The sequence below is a fragment of the Triticum dicoccoides genome, chromosome 4A (genome assembly GCF_002162155.2).
Source record: "Triticum dicoccoides isolate Atlit2015 ecotype Zavitan chromosome 4A, WEW_v2.0, whole genome shotgun sequence".
Lineage (NCBI taxonomy): Eukaryota > Viridiplantae > Streptophyta > Magnoliopsida > Poales > Poaceae > Triticum > Triticum dicoccoides.
In genome coordinates, this window is record NC_041386.1 from 388421530 (window position 1) to 388430092 (window position 8563).

The following is an 8563-nucleotide window of genomic DNA, read 5'->3' on the forward strand; positions in this document are numbered from 1 at the left end:
TTCCACAAGTGATCTCTTCAGACTGTGGCAGCATCTTTACCTCCAAGTTTTGGGATTCTTTTCACAAGGCCATGGGCACCAACATCCATTTCAGCACAGCTTTCCATCCTCAAACTAGTGGTCAAGTCAAGCGTGTCAATCAGATTCTTGAAGATATGCTCAGGGCTTGTGTGATCTCCTTCGGCATGAAGTGGGAGGATTGTCTTCCTTATGTTGAATTCTCCTACAACAACAGTTTTCAGGCAAGTTCGGGCAAGGCCCCATTTGAAATTCTGTATGGCAGGAAGTGCCGTACCCCTCTCAACTGGTCTGAAACCGGTGAACGTCAGCTTTTGGGAAATGACTTAATCACAGAGGCAGAAGAAATGTGCAAAGTCATTCGAGATAACCTCAAAGAAGCCCAATCCCGCCAGAAGAGCTACTATGACAGTAAGCACCGTGATTTGGCTTTCGAGATCGGGGATCATGTTTACCTCCGCGTCTCTCCTATGAAAGGTACTCGTCGCTTCGGTATCAAAGGGAAGCTTGCCCCCAGAAATGTGGGACCTTTCAAGATTGTCAGCAAGAGAGGGGATCTCGCCTATCAACTCGAGCTTCCTTCAAACTTTGCAAATGTTCATGTTGTGTTCCATGTCTCTCAGCTCCGAAAGTGCTTCAAGACTCCTGACCGCACTGTCAACTTCGAGGACATTGAGCTCCATGAAGATCTCTCTTATCGTGAGCACCCAGTTGCTATTCTTGAAGAGACTGAACGCAAGACTCGTAATAAGTCAATCAAATTCCTCAAAGTCAAGTGGTCACACCATTCCGACCGTGAAGCTACCTGGGAAGGCGAGGATCACCTCCGTTCTGAGTACCCGGTGTTCTTTCAGTCCTAAATCTCGGGACGAGATCCTTTCGTAGTGGTCGAGTGTTGTAACACCCCGGATGTAACTTTCCCAATATGTACTCCAACTCTTGCCGTTTTCGGCCTTAAGTTATTTTATTTTCTCGGGTTCGGGTTTTTGTCTCTGTGTGTTGTTGTCCTTGTCATGCATCTCATATCATGTCATCATGTGCATTGCATTTGCATACGTGTTCATCTCATGCATTCGAGCATTTTCCCCGTTGTCCGTTTTGCATTCCGGCGCTTTGTTCTCCTCCGGTGGTCATTTCTACCTTTCTTTCGTGTGTGGGGATTAAACATTTCCAGATTGGACCGAGACTTGCCAAGCGGCCTTGGTTTACTACCGGTAGACTGCCTGTCAAGTTTCGTATCATTTGGACTTCGTTTGATACTCCAATGGTTAACCGAGGGACCAAAAAGGCCTCGTGTGTGTTGCAGCCCAACACCCCTCCAAGTTGGCCCAAAACCCACCAAAACCCTCTCCATCATCTAGAGCGTTCGATCACGATCACGTGGCTGAAAACCGCACCTCATTTGGACTCTCCTAGCTCCTCCTATGCCTATATATAGACCCCCTCCTCTAAATTCGCGGATCCCCTCTCTCAAACCCTAAAAATCGGATCTCCGCCGCCGCCGGACACGTCCGGACGGAGCCGGACGCGTCCGCCACCATCGCCTGCCCAACCGGGAGATGCCATGTGTCCCCGGCCGGCCTCCTCCGCCGCGGCCCGCGGGAGCCCGCATCCGGCCCCCCGGCCCATCCGGCCAGCGCCGCCGCTCGCACCCGCGCACCCGAGCGCCGCAGCCTCCTTCGCCGTCTCTGGCGGCCGGACGCCGCCGACCGCCGCGGCCGCCATCGCCAGTCACCGCCCCCTCATTCCGGCGCCGCCCCGACGCCGGTGGATCTCGCCGCCGCGCGCGCCACCCTCCGCGGGGCCCGTCCAGCGCCGCCGCGCGCATCTCCGGCGACGTCTCCGGCTACCTCGCCCAGAGCCCCGGCCGTTTTTCCCCGCTGCCATCGAACTCATCTCCGGCGACCTTCGATTCGGCTACAGTACCCGGTCGAACGCTACAGTGTTCTCAGATCTTAAAATCCGGACGGTTGACTTTTGTTCCTAACCCTAGTTCATGTGCTCATGTTCATCATGTTATATCTCCGCATCTGTAGCTCCGTTTTTGGCATATAGCATATCGAAATGTTCGTCTCAGAGTGTAGATCATTTCATCTCATTGCATCATTTTCATTTGAGCTCATCTTGATGCCCGAAATGCTGTTAGAAGAGTGCTACTTGAGATAATTGTCAGATCTGCTACTTCATTTAGATATTTGTCATTTTTGCCATGATTATTGTGTGGATGATATGCCCATGAGTTCTACATATGTTTTGTTAAGGGTTTTGTCATCTTTCCAAAGGTGCAACCCATGTATTTTTGCAATGTGTGTAGTGACTAGCACAAGCTTGCAAAGTGAGGCACTTGGTAATGCTGATTTCAGGGACTTAGAATTTCCACTAAGTCCTTGAGCTATTTATCTCATATGGCCATATGTTCATGTTGTTTCCTAGTGATCCGTGCCTCTTTTGAGGATGATCAGTAAGGATGTTTTGTTAATCTTGTAGTGCTCTATACATCCATGTCTTTGTTTGCAATTATGGAGCACCCTAGCTTGAGTTAATCGAGCTCTACTTTTGCTACTTCGTGAATCTGGGCAGATTGTCTACTTGTTAGCGATTTTGCCGAGGATGTTGTAGTTTATCCGTGCATGCTATGCTATTGTTTTTGCCATGTCTAGCTTGAATTTTGTGTATTTTTGATGGGTGTATGCTTAGTTGGTCATGACTTTCTCTGTAGTGAGTGCATCGAGCTCGTAAACATGCCTACTTGATATCTGTTTTCAGCATGCCCCAGTTTTCACTAAGTCTGAAAACTGATTATGCTTTTGCTATGTTCACATGCTTGCAATTGTATTTTCTGATCATTTTGGCTCAACGTCACTAAGGGACTTTTGTTAAGCTCTTTGAGTAGCTCCATGCCATGTTTTACTTTGCCATGTTCATGTCCTGTAGCATGTAGTTTTGTTGCCCCAAAGAGTGCTACCTGATCTGAAATTCCAGACAAGTGTTAATTTCACTAAGTCTGAAATCTGTTTACCATATGCATTTTTGCCATGCCTATTTGAACATGTTAATGGAGGAACTGGCCGTAGCTCAGTGCTAGACTTTTGTTAAGCTTCTTGAAAGCATACCTGCCATGTATTTTGTTGCCATGTTTGGCTGCTGTAGCATGTTCATCTCATTGCATTTAGATAGCTACTTGCTGTAAATCGCAGACCGGTGTCATATTTGAATTGCTTGCCATTTCCAAACCGTAACTCCGATTCCGGCGTTCTTTATATCGTTTTCAAGCGATTTCATCTCATCTTTCCAGTGGCACACTTGGATTTCCAAGTTGAGGCCAGGCTCATGCATCCCTTGTTAAATCTTGCATATGCATCCCGCATCGCATCCCGCATAGCATACCATGTTCGCATCATATTGTTTGATCCTTGCACGTGGTTGATTGTGTTCCGTTTGCTTGTTTGTCTTGTTTGGGTAGAGCCGAGAGATGAGTTCGCTAACGAGGAGCCCGTTGAGTTTGCTTTCGAGGATCCAGTCAACTCTGACAACTTTGCACGCAAGATGATCATACCCTCGAAATCACTACTATCTTTGCTATGCTAGATTGCTCGCTCTTTTGCTATGCCAATGCTACGATGCCTACCACTTGCTTTCAAGCCTCCCAAATTGCCATGTAAAACCTCTAACCCACCATGTCCTAGCAAACCGTTGATTGGCTATGTTACCGCTTTGCTCAGCCCCTCTTATATCGTTGCTAGTTGCAGATGAAGATTGGAGACCGTTCCTTGTTGGAACATTTATTTACTTGTTGGGATATCATTATATTGCCATGTTATCTTAATGCATCTATATACTTGGTAACGGGTGGAAGGCTCGGCCTCTCGCCTAGTGTTTTGTACCACTCTTGTCGCCCTAGTTTCCGTCATATCGGTGTTATGTTCCCGGATTTTTGCGTTCCTTACGCGGTTGGGTTATAATGGGAACCCCTTGATAGTTCGCCTTGATTAAAGCTTTTCCAGCAATGCCCAACCTTGGTTTTACCATTTGCCACCTAGCCTCTTTTTCCCTTGGGCTTCCGGAGCCCGAGGGTCATCTTATTTAAACCCCCCCGGGCCAGTGCTCCTCTGAGTGTTGGTCCACCTGTCAGCTGCCGGTGGCCACCAGGGGCAACTTTGGGCTGGCCTACCCGTACCTAGGACAATCTGAGTGTGCCCTGAGAAAGAGATATGTGCAGCTCCTATCGGGATTTGTAGGCACATTCGGGCGGTGTTGCTGGATTAGTTTTAACCTGTCGAAGTGTCTTGAAGAACCGAGGTACCGAGTCTAATCGGAACGTCTCGGGAGGAGGTCTATTCCTTCGTTGACCGTGAGAGCTTGTCATGGGCTAAGTTGGGACTCCCCTGCAGGGATTTGAACTTTCGAAAGCCATGCCCGCGGTTATGGGCAGATGGGAATTTGTTAATGTCCGGTTGTAGATAACTTGAACCTTAATTTAATTAAAATGAATCAACCGTGTGAGTTACCGTGATGGCCTCTTCTCGGCGGAGTCCGGGAAGTGGACACGGTGTTGGAGTAATGTTTGCGCAGTTTGTCCTCTAGTTTCTCGCTCGCGCTTTGGCTCCTCTTCCCGCTCTCTTTTGCGAACAGGATAGCCACCATATATGCTAGTCGCTTGCTGCAGCTCCACCATATTTTACCTTGCCTTACCCATAAACTTAAATAGTCTTGATCGCGAGGGTGCGAGATTGCTGAGTCCCTGTGGCTCACAGATTACTATTCCGCTCTAGGTGGCGTGCTTGAGCTCAAGTGGGAGTTCGACAAGGACTCTCAACGATACTATGTTTCCTTTCCTGATGATCAGTAGTGGTGCCCAATTGGGGGTGATTGGGACCGTGTCACATGTTGGGTTATCTTTTATTTTGGCGCCGTAGACGGGCCATGAGTGTTTGGATGATGTAATGTTATTTATGTTCTTGATTGACGTGGCGAGTGTAAGCCAACTATGTTATCTCCCCTTTTATTAATTATATTACATGGGATGTTTGTGAAGATTGCCTAACTTGCGACATATGCCTTCAATGCGATTATGCCTCTAAGTCGTGCCCCCACACGTGGGAGATATAGTCGCATCGAGGGTGTTACACTCCCAGAGGGGGATTCGATCACTGAGGGCTTCTACATCAACTCTATTGCCCTTCCGATGAAGCGTGAGTAGTTTACCTCAGACCTATGGGTCCATAGCTAGTAGCTAGATGGCTTCTTCTCTCTTTGATTTTCAATACCATGTTCTCCTCGATGTTCTTGGAGACCTATCTGATGTAATATTCTTTTGAAGTGTGTTTGCCGAGATCCGATGAATTGTGGATTTACGATCAGTTTATCTATGAATATTATTTTAATCTTCTCTGAAATCTTATATGCATGATTTGGTATCTTTGTAATTCTCTTTGAACTATCGGTTTAGTTTTGCCAACTAGATTGGTTTTCCTTGCAATGCGAGAAGTGCTTTGCTCTGGGTTCAATCTTGCGGTATCCTTTCCCAGTGACAGTAGGTGGAGCAAGGCACATATTGTATTGTTGCCATCAAAGATAGAAAGATGGGGTTTTCATCATATTGCTTGAGTTAATTCCTCTACATCATGTCATCTTACTTAATGAGTTACTCTGTTCTTCTTGAACTTAATACTCTAGATGCAGGCAGGAGTCGGTCGATGTCGGTGTCAAAACCGGCAACTTGGGTAGGGGGTCCCAGGGTGTGTGTCTGAGGATCGATGGTACCAAGGGACAATAGGGACACGATGTTTACCCAGGTTTGGGCCCTCTTAAAGGAGGTAAAACCCTACGTCCTGCTTGATTATATTCGATGTATATAGGGGTTACAAGAGTTGATCACCTCGAGATCGTATTGACTAAACACTAGATGTCTAGCCTGTAATTACTCTGATCCTGTCTACAGACTAAACCCTTCAGTTTATATACACACTGGAGGGGCCTAGGGTTGTACAGAGTCGGTTTACAGAGGAAGGAAATAGTACACCCGGACACCAAACTTGCCATCCACGCACATAGGAGTCCTACCTAGACACGGGGGATAATCGTCTGCTTTGTCTTCACGGCCCATCAGTTCCGCCCGTATCGAATAGTCCGGACACCCGAGGACCACCCTAGTCCTAGACTCCCTCAGTAGCCCCTGAACCAGTCTTTGATGACGATGTGTTCGGCACGCAAATTGTCTTCGGCATCGCAAGGCGGGTTCCTTCTCCTGAGTACTTTAAGTTAGCTTCCTGCATCAAGGAACTGTCTCCGGCTCTGCATAATCAATACAATCCTTAGCCACGAAGGCAAGACGTCAGACAACTTTTTCGGCGAAGCATCACACTTGACTCTTTAAGATTTCGAACCATTTTCACGCCTCCCATTTCACGCTTCGAGGCCTACCCTCCATTTGCACGTCTTATCAAAATAGAGATCGTGCCCGCCCATTACGGGATTCTCAGCAATATGATTTGGGTAATCCAACCACACCTTACACATGATTTCGTTGGGAACAGGCAAGGTTTATGGCTTGAGAGGGGGACGCTTGGCATTTCACGCTCTATAAAAGGATAAATAACCCTCCTTTTTCCTCACGCCTTCTTCTAGCCTCTGTCTCCCGATCTCCAAGCTCCAGCGCCTACAACCCCAATCTCTTCCTTCACTGCCTCCCTCTCCAGCGATGGCCGGGTCCGGCTCTAAGGGCAAGTGGGAGGCCTCCACCGTCACTGGAAAGGACGTCAAGGATCTGTCCACGGATATCGCGCATAGGATCCCAGACAAAGATCAAGTTGTTCCTACTCCAGAGCCTGGTGAGAGGGTCGTGTTCATCCCCCATTTCCTTCGGGGGCTAGGATTCCCTTTCCAGCCTTTTGTCTGGGGTCTTCTGTTTTTCTACGGCCTAGATTTCCATGATCTATCCCCAAATTCCTTCTTCCACATATTGGCTTTTATAGTCGTGTGTGTGGCTCTCCTCCGCATCCCCCACACTTCGGCCTATGGCTCAAAATCTTCAATCTGAAGCCAAAGGTGGTCAATGGACATCACACGAACTGCAGTAGAGATATGGTAAGCAAGCTCCCCAACACGATCTGGCCAAACGGGGTATTTGTAAAAATAGTCAAGGTATGGCAGCGGGAGTGGTTCTATATCACCAAACCCTGCGATGCCACCTGGGCGGCCATGCCTGATTTCAGATCCGAACCCCCCATGAGACTCACCTCATGGACTGCCAAGGGCCTTGATTAGGGGTCCAAATCAGAGGTGAAGATGCTCCAGAAGCGCATCTCTGACATGTTGGGTGAGAATACCAATCTCACATACGTGATTCAAGTGACGCTCTTCCGCCGCATCCTTCCTTGCCAGCTCCAGGCCTCTCCATGTGGGAGTTCAATTCGGAGGAGCCACGGACCTTGAAGCGCTTCTTCGGCACCATGCACGAAGATATATGGAAGAAGCTCTTCAAGGCTCAGAAAAAGTGGCCGAAGAAGACCGAGGACATCGGACTCGACATCGAGAACTCGGCCACGGTGGTAAGCATAATCTTTCCGAAGACCTATCTGGTCAATATTTCAGATATAACAAAAATTATATTGCCTCCTTTCCTTATAGGTCTGTACGACAAAGGCGGAATGGATCAACTGTCTGGCACCACTGCCCGAGGATCCGGCTACACCTCAGCTAACGGAGATGCCGGTCCCAGCGCCCTATCAGGCGCCAGAGAAGAAAACCAAGAAAAAGAAAGGCAAGGAGGCCAAGGGTGGCCCTTGGCCCAAGGGTCCTCCAAAAACAGTATCTAGAGAGACCGAAGCCCTGTCTTCCCACGAAGGAGATGAGGATGAAGAGGAGGAGGAGAAGGCAGAAAGAGACTCTCCCAATAAGCGGAGGATTAAGAAGAGGGCGGCCTCCGAAGGCCCGGAGGGGGAGGTGCCCAAGATAGGGATGCTAACCCTCCCGGACACTTCAGACTCAGAGTCCAAACTAGTCCCCAGGAAACCTCCCAAGGTGAAGCGCCTCGCCGAATCATAAGTATTCAGAAACTTACTGCTTATCTTTGCTCTACCTGCTTCCATTATGTAAGTTATTTTTTATTTGCCATTCAGCACTCCCCGCGAGCTCCCGCATACTCCCTTATCAGAGGGGAATTCTCCGCCGCCCGAAATGGCAGAGAGTGACATGCCCCCGCAAGCCCCAGCCTATCGCCATGGAGGACACCGAAGTGTCATCCAGAAGGACCTCTCTTGTCCGAGGGGGCAAACGAAGCCGTAGAGAGAGCGCCCGAGGTTAATACCTGGGTCACCGATGTAACGCCCCGAGACCGATGTGCCAGGTGCCGTCCAGTTATTCGCTGTTGTTGCCTTGTCTTTGTTTGCGTGTCATGCATTGCATATCATGTCATCATGTGCATTTCATTTGCATACATGTTCGTCTCATGCATCCGAGCATTTTCCCCGTTGTCCGTTTTGCATTCCGGCGCTCCGTTCTCCTCCAGTGGTCATTTCTACCTTCTTCTCGTGTGTGGGGGTTA